The following is a 15,224-nucleotide window of genomic DNA, read 5'->3' on the forward strand; positions in this document are numbered from 1 at the left end:
ACCTCAATGTGCTTAGTCCAGTCATGTTGCACTGGGTTGTGGGCAATACTGATGGCAGCCTTGTTGTCACAGTATAGTTTCATGGGTCCTTCAGTGTCAAATCCCAGTTCTTGAACAAATCTCTTCAGCCAGATGAGCTCACACACTACGTGTGCCATAGCTCTAAATTCTGCCTCGGCACTAGATCTGGCCACAACATGCTGTTTCTTGCTCCTCCATGTGACTAAGTTACCTCCCACAAAGGTACAATAGCCGGAGGTAGATCTTCAGCCTGTAATGGAACCAGCCCAATCGGCATTTGTGAAGCCTTCCACTCTCAAGTGGGTGTGCCTTGCATACAACAGTACTTTCCCTGGAGAGGACTTCAAATACCTTAGAATGCGATACACAACATCCAAATGACCACTCTTGGGAGCATGCATGAATTGGCTGACAACTCCCACTGCATAAGAGATATCTGGCCGAGTCATAAAGAGATAGATAAGCTTCCCCACTAGCTTTTGATACTTCCCCGCATCAACAAGAGAAGGACCACAATCCTCTCCTAGTTTGTGGTTCTGCTCAATAGGAGAGTTTGCTGGTTTACAGCCTAACATCCCTGTCTCTGTTAACAGGTCAAGAACAAACCTCCTCTGACATATGTTGATTCCTCTCTTGGTCCTTGATACTTCTATTCCTAAGAAGTACTTCAAGGGACCCAGATCTTTGATCTCAAACTGTTGTGCCAAGTAGCTCTTCAATTTACCTATCTCAGTTGTATCATCTCCTGTAACCACAATATCATCAACATAGACAATGAGAGCTGTGATAGTACCATTACTCCGCTTGGTAAAGAGAGTATGATCAGCTTGGCTCTGGGAGTATCCATTCTTCAGAATAGCCTGTCGGAAGCGCTCAAACCATACCTTTGGTGACTGTTTGAGACCATATAGAGCCTTCTTAAGGAGGCACACTTTCCCTTCAGCTGAAGGCATCTTGGTGGAGTTTGCATGTACACTTCCTCTTCCAAGTCACCATGAAAGAAGGCATTCTTCACATCCAGCTGATATAAAGGCCAATCTTTATTGGCAACCAAAGATAAAAGAACTCTTATTGAGTTATGCTTGGCCACAGGGGCAAATGTCTCCTGGTAGTCAATTCCATAGACTTGTATCCCTTGGCCACCAACCTTGCTTTGTATCTCTCAATACGCCATCGATTTATACTTGATTGTGTAGACCCATCTGCATCCAACTGGGACACGTCCCTTGGGAAGGTCAACAAGTTGCCAAGTACCATTCTTCTCAAGTGCCATCATCTCCTCAGACATGGCTTGTCTCCACTTTGGGTCAGATATAGCATCAATGACATTCTTGGGAATGGAAGCAGTAGAGAGAGCAGTAATAAAGGCAAGGCCTGTCGGAGAAATTGCATCATAGGAAACAAACTGGGATATAAGATTAGCACAGGTTCTTTTCCATTTCCTAATAGCAATCGGAAGGTCCAAATCAGATGGAGGAGAAGGAATGTCACCTGATTGAGAATGATGAATCTCAGGATGTGGATCTGGATCTGAAGAGGACTTTTGGTAGGTCTTCTTTCTTGTATTATGCAAGCATTCACTTTTTTTGTATGTAATGTGGTAATCCTTCTCCTTATTAAAACCACTTTCAACAACCAAATTTGTATTCCCCCCTGATTGATCATCAACCTCAACCACATCTACAGTCCTGTGTTTTCCAATGTCAAGCATAAAAGGAGATGTAGGTAGAGGAGAAAGGAAGAAATCCTCAGTAGCCTGTTCACTCCCACAATTCTTCCCCTGAAGAGGATGCTGAGAAGGGACAAAGAAGGGAACTGATTCAAGAAAAGTAACATCCTTGGAAATGATACATCGACGGAAAGAAGGATGATAACACTTGTACCCCTTGGTAGTAGAAGAGTACCCAAGGAAGAGACACTTGAGAGCTTTGGGGTCAAGTTTAGTGCGAGCAGATTTGTTAACATGCACATAACAAATACAGCCAAAGACTCAAGGAGGAAGAGAAAAAACAGAGGCCTTGAAAGATAAGATGTCCAAGGGAGATTTGAAATTAAGAAGCTTGGTAGGCATACGATTGATGAGAAAGGAGGCAGTGAGAAGAGCAGCGGACCAGAAGGTCTTGGGAACATGCATGCCAAACAATAGACTACGGGTGACCTCCAGAAGATGGCGATTTTTCCTCTCAGCAATCTCATTTTATTGGGGCGTGTCAACACACGCTAGCTGATGGATAATGCCATAAGTAGTAAAGAAGGTTTGAAGATCACCAAACATGTACTCTCCCCCTTTATCAGATCGCACAATTTTGAAGCGGGTCTCAAATTGAGTAAGGATCATTTGGTAAAAATTCTGAAAGGCATCACAAACATCACTCTTATGCTTCAAAAGTACAATCCATGTGGCACGGGAAAAATCATCAACAAATGACACAAAGTAACGAAAGCCAAATAAAGTAGTAGGGGAAGGACCCCAAACATCAGTATGCATAATATGAAAAGGAGCAACAGTTCTATTACCATGATAAGGATATGAAGACCGACAATGATTGGAAAACATACATGGTTCACATTGAAAAACATGAGAAGAGGCAATAGATGAAAATAAATGAGGCAATTGTTTCCTCATTACTACAAAAGATGGATGGCCAAGACGGCGATGCCATAACATAACAGAATCCACAGAACTACTATCATTGTGACCACACACATAGGAATGAGCTGTGGGCAAAAGTTGATCAAAAAAGTAGAGGTCTTGTTCCTCACGTCCACTACCAATAATCCTCTTCGTCACCAAATCCTGAAAAAGACAATGAGAAGGAAAAAAAGTGACACAACAGTTGAGAGATTTAGTCAAATGACTCACAGATAAAAGATTCAGTGTAAGATTAGGGACATAAAGAACAAAAGAGAGGGAAATAGATGATGTCACAGGGATATTACCCTTACCAGATATGGAGGAAAGGGAGCCATCAGCTACCCTAACCTTGTCCTTACCAGAGCAAATGGTATAGGAATCATAATAATGAGACGTACCATCATGTGGTCCGTGGCACCCGAGTCAATGACCCAAGATCGGCAGCAAAGATGGAAGCCGAGGCGGAGACCTGCAAAGCTGAGGATGATGAGGATCCAGCCATACCAGATGTAGAAGATGTGCTCAACTATGACACAACCCTGCGAACCACTGCATCCATAAAGGTGGAGTCATCCTGTGGGGCATCAGCCTCAGTTGCCACAGAATGAGCTCGAGCTCCCCCTCTAAGGCCACCACGACCACGCATACCAAGAGGACGACCATGGAGAGACCAACACCTATCCTTGGTGTGTCCAGTGCATCCACAATGATCACATTTAAACCTGTCTCGCCCAACTCCACTGGCACCAACTATCTCCACAGTACTAGCTTCCTCACGGTCAGGCCCTGGGCCTCTACCACCTCCACGGGTGTCTCGAACAGAACTAGAATTGAGGGCAGACCTCTCATGAGATGATGCAGGTGCTGGTGCCATAGTAAGCCGCCGAGTCTCCTCACTCTATAGGTAACTGCAAACCTCACTAAGAGAAGGGAGAGGAGACAGGCCTAACAATTGGAGTCTAACTGGCTCATGGTCAGGATTCAGACCACCAAGTAAAGAGAAGACACGCTCCTTTTCAATAGTCTGATACACCTTACCCTCATCCTCTGGGTTGGTCAAAGAAGGAGGGTGCTTCTATGATGACAGACTTCAGGCCCATCTCCCTTTGCAATCTCATCTACAAGTTTAGAGCTAAAATCCTTGCTTTGAGGCTCAAGAAGGTGGTGGATCTGCTTGTCAGTCAGAATCAGTCTGCCTTAATTCCTGGTAGAAGCATCTCTGATAATATCCTCCTTTGCAATGAGATTGTCCGAGGTTTTGAAAGAAAAAATCACTCTCCTGCTGCTCTTATGAAGATCGATATCCATAAAGCTTTTGACTCTCCGAGATGGGATTTTATTGCAAATGTCTTGATCAAGATGAGGTTCCCTATGGTTTTCATCCATTGGATTCACTGTTGCATTTCCACCCCCAGGTCCTCTGTGCTTGTTAATGGCAGCCCAGCTGGCTACTTTGCCTCTACTGTTGGTGTGCGCCGAGGATGCCCCTTATCCCCATACCTCTTCACCTTAGCTTTAGAATTTCTATCCAGGGAAATCCAATTATGCACGAACCAGCATCTCATCTCCACTATACCCAATTGCAAAGCCCTCAAGCTCTCTCACCTGGCTTTCGCTGATGATCTCATGATCTTCTCCAAGGCCTCCATAGCCTCCTTTGAGTCCATCATGAATTGTTTGCAGCACTTTCAAGACTTATCCGGGCTTCATATCAACCCCACCAAGTCTCTTCTCTTCCTTGCTGGAGTTCCTGATGAGGTAAAAGAAGGTCTGAAGAATATTTGTGGTTTCAGTATTGGTCAGCTTCCTGAGAAATATCTGGGCCTGCCTTTGATCTCGGCAAGACTTTTGGCGCATCACTACACTCCTATGCTGGATCTTATAAGTAAACGGCTTCAACTATGAAGGGCAAACTTCTTTCTTATGCGGGTCGTCTGGTGCTTGTCAAGTTTGTCCTCCAAGCCTCCTACATTTATTGGTCAGGTATCTATGGGCTGCCTCATTCCATCATGAAGTCTCTGGAATCACTCATGTCTTCTTTTCTTTGGAAAGGCTCTGATGTTACCAGATTCCTTCGGCCTATCAGTTGGGACTCTGTGTGTCATCCTTTCGTGGAAGGAGGGTTGGGTATCAGAAGGATAAAGGATGTGAACCAAGCCGGCATTATCAAATTGTTGTGGAAGATTGTGTCCAAGGCAAAAAGTATTTGGGTAGAGTGGATATATTCAAGCCTTCTTCGTTCTGACTCTATCTGGACTGTCCATTTATCTTCTGATGCTTCTTGGACCTGGCACAAAATTATGGATGTCCGACCCTTGGTTCTTGGCTCTATCCAAACTCACATTGGTAATGGGAACTCCACTCAGCTTTGGTTAGATCACTGGCATCCTTTGGGAATCCTGATACATCATGTCAGCCTTAGATTGATCTATGGTTCTGGGCTGCCTAGAAATGCCTTGGTGGCTGATATTCTTAATGCCGACGGATGGGACCCCCCTGATTCATCTACTCTAGCTCTAATCCCTATCTGGAACTTATTGCCCTCTATTTCCAGAAGACCCTTCGTAAGGGATGACTGTGTTTCTTGGCTGCCTAGTTCCTTGGGTAAGTTCAGCTCCAAATCTGCTTGGGATCTTGTTAGAACTCGGCTCCCGCTCGTTCCTTGGAGAAAGCTCGTCTGGTTCAAGCACCACATCCCTAGGCACAGCTTCACGACTTGGAGAGTCTTCTCCAACTGCCTCCCAACGCAAGCTTTCCTCAAACATCGCCACATTATGGTTTCTCCCAATTGTGACATATGTTGGAATGCGATTGAAGATTCAAACCATCTCTTCTTTGAGTGCCCCTTCTCCCGCTCTATCTGGAAAGGGATCCTCTCCAAATGCTGGCCAAGAAATAGGAGGATTCTCTCTTTTAATCATGAATGGATTTGGGTTGACATGACCTTTGGTGGTTCTACTCTTTGTGACGTGATTGGGAAGATGACTTTCTCAGCTTCCATCAACCACATTTGGATGGAGCGCAATCTTCGGAAATGGACCTCCAATTCCAGATCTGTTTATCAGATTTGGGAGTCCATCTCTTTTGAAATCAAATCTAAGCTTAGTTTGGTTGCTCCTACTTCTTGTATTGACACCCCAAGGAACAGACTAATTGTTGTTTCCTGGGGTCTTTCTTCTCTCTCCCTTATCCCAGCTGGCTCCCCTGTTTGAGCTTCTGTTGCTGGTTCTTGTTTTCCTCCCTCCTTTTTGAGAGCTGCTTCTTTTTAATAATGAAATTTTTATTCACCCAAAAAAAAAAAAGAAAAAAAAAAAGGGGTCTCTGTAGTAATCATACTCCTCCACAAGACTAAGGAACACACTGTAGTACTCAGAAATAGTGCTGTCACCTTGCTTCAATGAGTGAATTTTTTGATGGAGCTGATAGACTTTGGCAGTGTCACCTACTCTGTCAAAGGCTACAGAGACACTATCCCAGATAGCTTTGGCAGTTTCCTTCCTTATAAACCTTCTCCCAATCTCAGGCTTCATGGAGAAGATCAACCATGTCATAACGGTGGAATTTTCGGTCTCCCATTTATCAAAAGTGGGAGAACTAGCCTCTGGAGCCTTGATAGTGCCTGTGATATATCCAAGTTTTCCCCTACTCCTAAGGAAAAGTCTCACAGAGTGTGACCAATCCAAGTAATTGGTACCATCGAGTTTCACAAAGGAAATCTGTTGGTGAGTATTCTCATAAACCAACTGAGGAGCTGTTGAAGGAGGCTGTGAATTAGCCGAACCAAGCTAAGAAGACTCTGTACCAACCATCATGTAAGGGAAATGGTACTTGACCATACACCAGATAAAAAACAGCAAGTGGGGAGTATAAACTCAACCCAAATAGGGATTCCCAATACAAAAAACAGAAATTCCAGCTAGGATGAAGCTTCACCCTAACACTCTCTCCAGAGTAAAATAGCTTACACAAGCTTCAAGATTGCAAATACAGATATGTATAATCATCTCTCAACCAAACAAGAAGTCCAAAGTACCCTAAATGCAAGAACAACATTATCGGGTTTACCTGGGCAAAAAAAGAACACCACAAAACTAAGTTGTGCTCAATAAGGAGATTCATCCATCAATAAAGGACACCAGAGGCAAAGAGAGGATCCTTTTACGATCCTAATGGGCTACTCCAACCACCAAGTCCATCCCCAAATAAGGAGGAGCCAAGGTCTGCAACTTGCAACAGCGGAAATCTGGGCAGAAACTTGATCTTGCGAAAAGTGGCTGTGCTCAGATTGGGTCTTCAAGCAGCAAGAGGAAGCACAAGTCACTTAAATAACACTCTTGGGCGATTCTAGTGAGCTATTCCAATCCTCAAACCCATGCTAGAAGAAGAAGATACAGAGACTGCAATGGAAGGCTGGCGGTAATCCTAGCACAAGCTAGCAAAGCTTCAAATCATCAAATGGGCAGCATCAAGGCTCAAACAGCAGCAATAATAACTAGAATAGATCATTCTGAACCTATTCCATAGTGCTCTCATAGATTCTTTACATAAGAGGCTTCTCCTTGAAACCCTTTATGCCCTAGGATTTCAAAGAGAAGGAAAAAATGGAAACAAGAAATTGGATTTGACTCTCAAACCGTAAGGCTCTGATACCAAGTTAGATTTAAGTTAAGGAAGTAAGTAGAAGAGGAGAAGAAGTTAGAGGAAGAAGAGGAAGACAAGAGAAGAGGGAAGAGAAGAATAAAACAAGTTTTGGTTGTAATCAATTGTGTTGGAGAGACTTCTCCATACACCCTATATTCATTCAATCATAACTAATAGAGAATTACATCCACCTCCCTAGGGAGGTAAAAGGGAAATAAAGAAAAAAAAAACAGAATTACATAATAAAGCAACTAGTAATATAACAAGTTCCTAAACTACCCCTAATACATGACTTCTAACACCAAAACCATGGAGGAGTACAATTAAGTGATTTAAAACAATTTAAAAAACATAAAAAGACTCAATTGACCCTAATGACTTAAAAACCAATTAAACTACTTAAAATAAAAGAAGATTCCCTACTAACCAATAGGATATAAGATCCTCTTAGCCAATAGGATCACTTCACTTAAATTAGACCAATTGAACCAATTGGATGCAACCAATTTAACCCGGTTCAATTAAAAACACAAAATAAAAACTAAGTATAGAAATAAACTAAATTAAACTAAGGCTCCTACTAAAACCCTAGGTTTAGGGTGGCTTCTTCAATTCGAGGAGGCTAAGATCTGCATCAACTCTCCCCGACTTAGAAACATTCATCTCCGATGAATGGGTGAAATCCATGCAACACTCTGGCAACTTGGGGCTGAACTTGTTGTCATCATGAGTGGGAGCCCAAGTACTATGCTTGTGTGAAGAAACTCGTCCACGAACCTTGTGATGAGGAGGAGGAAGCAACATGTGGGCAGCAGCTTCAACACCTCCCTGGCAGAATTCTGTTGAGGTTATAACAGTGAGAATATGGTCTTCAAGTCGTGGGGCCTTCTCTTCGAAGAACCAAGGGGGCATCACAAAGTCAATGTGCTCAACCTCCATAGGGTCTTCAATATTGATAACCTTCTCATTCAGCCCCACCTCTTCAAGAACAGCAACTTGCGTGTCATTGTCTCCCTGTGAAATGTTCCCAATTACCTTGTCACAATCAACCACATCATCCATGAGAACTGGAGCAATCGTATGGACACCTTGAGCACCACCATCCATATCTTCAAGGAAACAGCCTAAGTCTTCATCACTATCAGGGGGTAGTGCATATATACCTTGCTCATTGTGCCCTTCAGGGGTTTCCTCTACCTTGGCAGCCACATTAGCAGGTCTATGCTTTTGTGAGCATTCGCTGGCATAGTGCCCAAGCTCATTGCAGTGGAAACACTTGTGAGGTGCATTGCTGTCCATGGGAGCTTTACCTTTATGATCAACACGTGGAGGGGCTGTAGGGTGGGAAGAACTACCAACAGAGTAGCCTGATCGAGTAGAACCAGTAGTAGAATTTCCAGCTCGATTGTGACCAGTGGTAGTAGACTTGAATGCTGAAAAAGTTTTGACAGTACCCTCATTAGAGGAATCAAATCTTCTATTCCCAGCCAATAATTCTTCAGCCTTCAATGCCTTCTCAAAACAGTCTTTGATGTCCAGGACATCAACAACTCCAATAGCCCTAACAATATCAGATCTCAATCCCAGCCGAAATCGAGATAACATCTGAGTAGCACTTTCTATGGTGTCAATACGAGATGAGAGAGAATCAAACTTTTGCATGTACTCGGATACAATCATGTTCCCTTGACGAAGGGAGTTGAATTGATCTTGCATCTGAGCTGTATAGTGTCTTGGTAAGTACTTCTCTTTCAGATCATACTTCATATCCTCCCAGTTGGTAGGTGCTTTACCTTCACGTGCCATGTCCCTCTCTGTCTTACGCCACCATTCTCGAGCAGAGCCAATTAATTTAGTACGTGCCAATCTCATCTTTCGGTCTTCAGGCAAGTCATACCAGTTAAAATAGTCATCTAGGGCAGCAAACCAATCATAGAATTTCTATGGATCATCATGCCCATCATACTCTTTCAACTTTAGTTTGACCTTTTGTGTGTTATACCTCCTATTAGTAGCTTCATCTCCAGTGAAGTAGGACCTCAAGTATTCCTCAAAGTTAGGTCTTTGAGGTGCTTCTGTAATTCTGTCCCTACCTTCCCTGTAGTCATCTCTGTCAGGTCTGCGTCGGTCCTTGTAATCTCTGTCATGTCTAGAATGATCTCTGTGGTCCCTGTGACGTCTGAGATGACCTCTATTATATTCATTCCTTCCCAAAGTTCCATGTACTTCAGAATGCACTTGGAATCTATCCTCCTCTACATATAGAGGGTTGTTGACAAGAGGCACAACTTGCCTTTGTTCTACAATTTGTAACCGATCACTGATCTTATGGAGCATGTCCAGGATTGCAGCCATTGGATAATGTAGTCCTAGAATAGGAATTAATCCCACTAGGAACCAAGTAGAACCAAGCTTAGGGTAAGCCTGCTGTTTAGGGCTGATTAGGGGCTGTTTTAGGGCAAAATTAGGGTTTAGGATGGGAATTTGGGAATGGGGTTTATAGGGTTTTAATCTGCAGGTTTAGAGGGTCATTATGGTATAAAAATATCTGGATTTGAATAAGTTTTAATTTCCTGCAGAAATTAGGGTTAGGTTTTGGGTTTTGTAAATAAGGTAAACAACTAAAAGTATGGTTTAAAGTAGGATTTAGGGGCAGGGGTTAAGGTCGACTGTTAGAGGGGCTAGGGGGAAGATTCGGTTGCAATATGGAAGGTTTCTGATGGCTGAATGTGTCCCAACAGAAAATTAGGGTTTTTAGGGTCAATGGAGAAGAGGGATCTTAGGGTTTGGATGGACAGAATGGGCAGCAGCTAGGGTCGAGTGGAGATGGTGATGAGGGGGAGTTATGGTCCAAATCTGATCAGATTCCAATGGAGGAGCAGATCTGAATCAGAGTTTAGAGTCTTCTAGGGTTTATGAAAATAGGACAGAAGAGAAAAGGAATTGATTGGGGAAGGGAAGAAAAGATAAACAGAAAATAATAAATTCAAACTCACTCTCGAATCCTCTAACAGCAGTTTGAATGGTTGAAAGATGAAGCCACCTTCGAAGAAAGAAGATCCTCCCAGCCGTCACGACGTAAGGAGTCAACCGGATTCCACCAGTCCCTTTCCACCTTGATAGAACCACAAGGATGCACACTCAACAGAGCAAGGCAGCAACTATGGCAGCAAACAAAAAGCTTTTCATTAATCAAATTCGTGTTCCCGGCTTTGCCCCCTTACAACCTTATATAAAAGACTCAAAAATAGACTTCTACTCTAAAAAGGAAAGGCCTAACCCAATCCCTAACCTATTAGATAACTTAAACTGATTAGGAAACTAAAATAGACTCAAAATAGAGTCCTAATGACTTAAAAACAACTTAAACTACTTAAAATAAAGAAGATTCCCTGCTAGCCAATAGGATATAAGAACCTCTTAGCCAATAGGATCACTTCACTTAAATTAGACCAATTGAACCAATTGGATGCAATCAATTCTAAACCGGTTCAATCTAAAAATAGGAAAATAAACTAAGTATTGGGCTAATCCCGTATGCAACCTATATGCCCCTAGTTTAGGCTCATTAAAGTGGCCTAATACATAAAAAACCCTTGGGAACAAAGGCCCAACATGTATATAACCCAACCCTAGGCCTATTTCTAAAGAAATAAGCCCTACTTGGTGATCATTCTGCATCATTGGATCAGGTGGGGGTGGTAGTGGTGGATCAACAACAGGGTTGCCTTGTTCTTCCATAGCTCTGATACCAATTTGATGCAGTCCTAGGTAGGAGAAGTCCTACTAGGAGCCAAGAGAATGGTTCACCTAAAAAGGCTGCTGGTTTGGGACAGCTTAGGTTGAATAGGGCAGAAATTAGGGTTAGGGTTAACTAAAGGTAGTAGTGTTTATAGGGTATTAATATGCAGGTTTTAAGGGTTTTAATAAACTAGGTTTAGTTAGGTTTGAACTTTGAAGAAGTTTTTAGAATTTCAGAAATTTAGGTTTAGGGTTTCGGGTTTTGGGAATGAAGGGGAATATGAGATTTAGGGTTTAGGGTTGGAATTTGGGCAGGATCTTAAGGTCGAGGTTTCCAATGGTAGAGGAGAGGATTCGGCCAAGGTTTGATGAGTATTGGAGGGCTGAAAGTCAAGGTTCTGGAATTTAGGGTTTTAATGGGAGAATGGGCTCAGGTTTCTGGTCGAGTTTTCCAATGAGGGGGAAGAACACTCGATCAGAATATGGAGAGGAATTGATGGGCAGAAGTGGTTGATCTGGGAATCCTAGGGTTTTGGGGTTTTAGAGGGATGAGGGAATTAGGGTTTAGAGTTGTAAGTTGGGGCTGAGATGGCAGTCGAGTGGAGGGTCTGCTGTGATGGATCTGTGGACAGATTTTAGATGAAAACTGAAGGAGGGTGAGGGCTGTAATGATTATAGATGAGTCTAGGGTTTATGGGATTGATTAGGGTTTTAATGGAGGAAGGGAAATAATAAAACAGTAAATTAACTTACTGAATTGCAGGTTCTTCAATGGCAGCTTGGAGAAACTTGATTGAAGAAGAAGGACCTCCCGATCTACAAGATGCAAGGAGTCGCCGGAGTCCACCAGGCCTAACCCTTAATATGACTCAGAAGGGATCCTTGATATTACCCACAAGGACACTCTCAAAGAGCAAACAGCCGGCAGTCTTAGCAGCGGCATAGAGAAACGAAATTTTTAATGCATAATAGGTGGGGGAGCCTTTTCCCACGATTCTTATTAAATAAAGAGGCCAAAGGCCTAATTCCTAGGACTAATACAACTCTAATCTCCATCCAAAACCGTGGAGGAGTACAATTAAGTGATTTAAAACAATTTAAAAAACATAAAAATATTCAATTGACCCTAATGACTTAAAAACCACTTAAACTACTTAAAATAAAAGAAGATTCCCTACTAGCCAATAAGATATAAGATCCTCTTAGCCAATAGGATCACTTCACTTAAATTAGACCAATTGAACAAATTGGATGCAACCAATTTAACCCGGTTCAATTAAAAACACAAAATAAAAACTAAGTATGGAAATAAACTAAATTAAACTAAGGCTCCTACTAAAACCCTAGGTTTAGGGTGGCTTCTTCAATTCGAGGAGGCTAGGATCTGCATCATTATCCCAACTAAATGGGGTCGGCTACATGGACCTTAACCCTTCAATCAGCTCTATTCGAATACCGATGCTCTTGCAACTTCTAGGATGTTGTTCTTTGCTATGATTTATTTAAATCTGGCCTATCTGGGATCTTATTTGCTCCGGCTGCTTTTGGTTGTGGACTTTATGTGCTACTACTCCTTCGTGATGCTGATTATTGCTTCCATATGATGATTGATTATCCCTTTGGTATTCTCCCCTGCATTCTTTGTCCATGTGTACATGAGGGGGAGGTCGAAGATTATTCTTATCTTAAGATTATTATCTACTCGTGTCATTTATTTATTTGAAGATTATTACTATTTGTCAGTGTCATCTGTGCTCATATCCTTGGAAACAATTTTATCTTATAAAGATGGTGACTTGTTTGCAGCAACAAGATTGCTATTTATGGTTCGCAGCAATCTATGCTGTTCTTTTATCCGTGGTTAGCAGCAACCAATGCTGCACTTTTATCTGTGGTTCGCAGCAACCTATACTGCCTTTTTATTTGTGGTTCGCAGCAACCTATACTGCCTTTTTATTTGTGGTTCGCAGCAACCTATGCTGCACTTTTAACCAAGGTTTTAAATCTCAGTTTCGAGGCCGGTTTCGATCAGCCAGGAAACCAAGATTTCCCATGTTTCGACCAAAACCAGGTCGAAACCCGGTATTTTCTGGGCAAAACTCAACATGCCATGTGCTGTCAAACTGGTCGAAACTAGGCTGCTCAAAACTGGTAAAAATTGGTGGAAACTTGGTATTTTTCGGTCGAAACTACTGAAATGTGTGAAATATGGTTGAAAGTTTAGAACCATGCTTTGATCTGTCTGCTTTGTGAATATTACCACTTGTCTTCCTTGAGAAGGGCTTATAATGTAGTTGCTGCTCCTATGATATTTTGGCTTGTGGTTGGTATTTTCTGCCGCTTATATTGTTTGTTGCTATCTGGATTTATTCAACATGAAAAATCTCTTTGTGGTCACTGACATCTATGACTTACATATGTTCAAGACTGGTTCTGCTGTTAATACCTATTCTTGTTGTTCCAAGCTGGAGCCTTTGATATATATACTCCAGCTTGAGGGGTAGTGTTAAATACTCTACCGTGAGGGGGAGTCTTTAGCCAGTAATCATAGTTTATGATAATTTATGTTATTCATCGTTATTTACTCAGTCTTTGGCTGTGATTGTAATTTGACTTTTAATAGGACTCTTTAATACAGTGTAAGTAATGGACCTAGGCCACGATAGGTTCTATTTTGAATCCTATCGTGTATCTAGGATTTCCCCTTTTTCTTCCCTCTCTCTCTCTCTCTCTCTCTTCTCCTTCTTTCTGTTTTTCTTTACAGGTACTGGTTGTTAAGATCAAGTTTTGTTACACACATCATTGTCATTGTTTGTTATTATCATCATTGATGGAACTCCTGGCCTGGAAATTCAAAAATATTGTTACATTTTTTGTTTCTCCTAACAGTAAATTGTTACAAATTAAAACAAGGAAACTGTTACCCATTAAAAACAAGGAAGAAACATCTAATCAAACAATTTTTCCCTCAGGATAACAGGGTACAGTTTATGATGAAGAGAGAGGAAATCATGAATAAAATTTACCTGATATCCATTCCATTCATTATCTGGATGCACCCCTTGAGGTGGAAGCGTCATTGGTGCATAAGGATTTAAAGCATCTAGGTAAGGAACCGTCTCATTCAGTGGATCAGAAAAAGATGTTGAAGCCGGTTGCGATGCACCAGGCGGATGTAATGAGACAGAACAAGAAGGAATATCATCTCCTCCAACAGCAGTAGGATCAGGATGATGAAGCCAACAGTTGGGTCCATACTTGCAGGAACCAGTACGCATATAGTATGGGCACTCTCTCTCCCCCTTTCACACAGAGAAAACATTGCGACACATATTCAGTATACTTACTGAAATATAACCAAATTAATGGCTGCTATAAATATAAGTTATGTTAGACTCAATGGATTAGGTGGAACAAGAAAAGTGATTGAGTAATAATACCGGCCGAATTGGCAAGCCGAGAAAGTTAAAATCTGGAGGTGGTGGTAGTGGTGGTGGTGGTGGTGGTGGTGGTGGTCGTGGTACCACAGGCTTTTCCCATGAATGATTGTATCTACACGCTTTTCCGAACATACGCCCCCCTGACCACAGGTAACACTGCAACAGCCATAGCATACTATAAATAGAGGAACATCCATTATTGATATAACAAGCACCAACAAGCACTATATCCATGGAAAGATTAATGGCAATTGACATAAGAAAACATACAATGTCATATCAGAAAACCTTGCAGTATTGAGAGAGAATGAAATGACTCATGGAAAAGCATTACCTTGAGTCAAACTCAATCCCAGCCACCCTTGCACAATTTCCTCTAGCCTGCTTGCTGGCACCACACACACACACATAGAGTAGGAAACACACACTGATTGTTTTTTATGGAAATAACATCATCCGAGATGAATTTATACCCATGCCACACCATATTATGAAGCCTCTCCTAAATGGAGTAGAAAGATTCAGGTAATATGAATCCCAGAGGAGGATTTGATGCAGCAAAGTTTAACAAATCTTATAACCTTGAAATTTGGGAGGATAATCTGGAGGATGTAATATTTACGAAAATAACTGGTAAACTTCTGTTGATTGGAATTACAATCAGCAGGAATGATAGGAATCTGATAGGGTCCATATTGCTGAGAGAGAGGACAAAGAAATCCAAACAAATGAAACCCAAACCCAAT

General features: G+C 42.0%; 1 protein-coding gene across 6 annotated transcripts in view; it reads right to left on the reverse strand.

Moving 5' to 3' along the window:
• The window catches only part of LOC122670836, a 114,303-nt gene that overhangs the window by 58,467 nt on the left and 40,612 nt on the right, over positions 1-15,224 (reverse strand). Inside the window, exon 1 of one of the 6 annotated variants that reach the window (XR_006334265.1) lies at positions 2,962-2,967. The exons of the other annotated variants lie outside the window; for them this stretch is intronic. The gene's annotated coding sequence lies outside the window, so the exon portion shown is untranslated. Of the gene's footprint in view, positions 1-2,961; positions 2,968-15,224 lie in introns of those variants that run through there. 6 annotated transcript variants of the gene reach the window in all.

The sequence above is a fragment of the Telopea speciosissima genome, chromosome 8, assembly GCF_018873765.1.
Source record: "Telopea speciosissima isolate NSW1024214 ecotype Mountain lineage chromosome 8, Tspe_v1, whole genome shotgun sequence".
Lineage (NCBI taxonomy): Eukaryota > Viridiplantae > Streptophyta > Magnoliopsida > Proteales > Proteaceae > Telopea > Telopea speciosissima.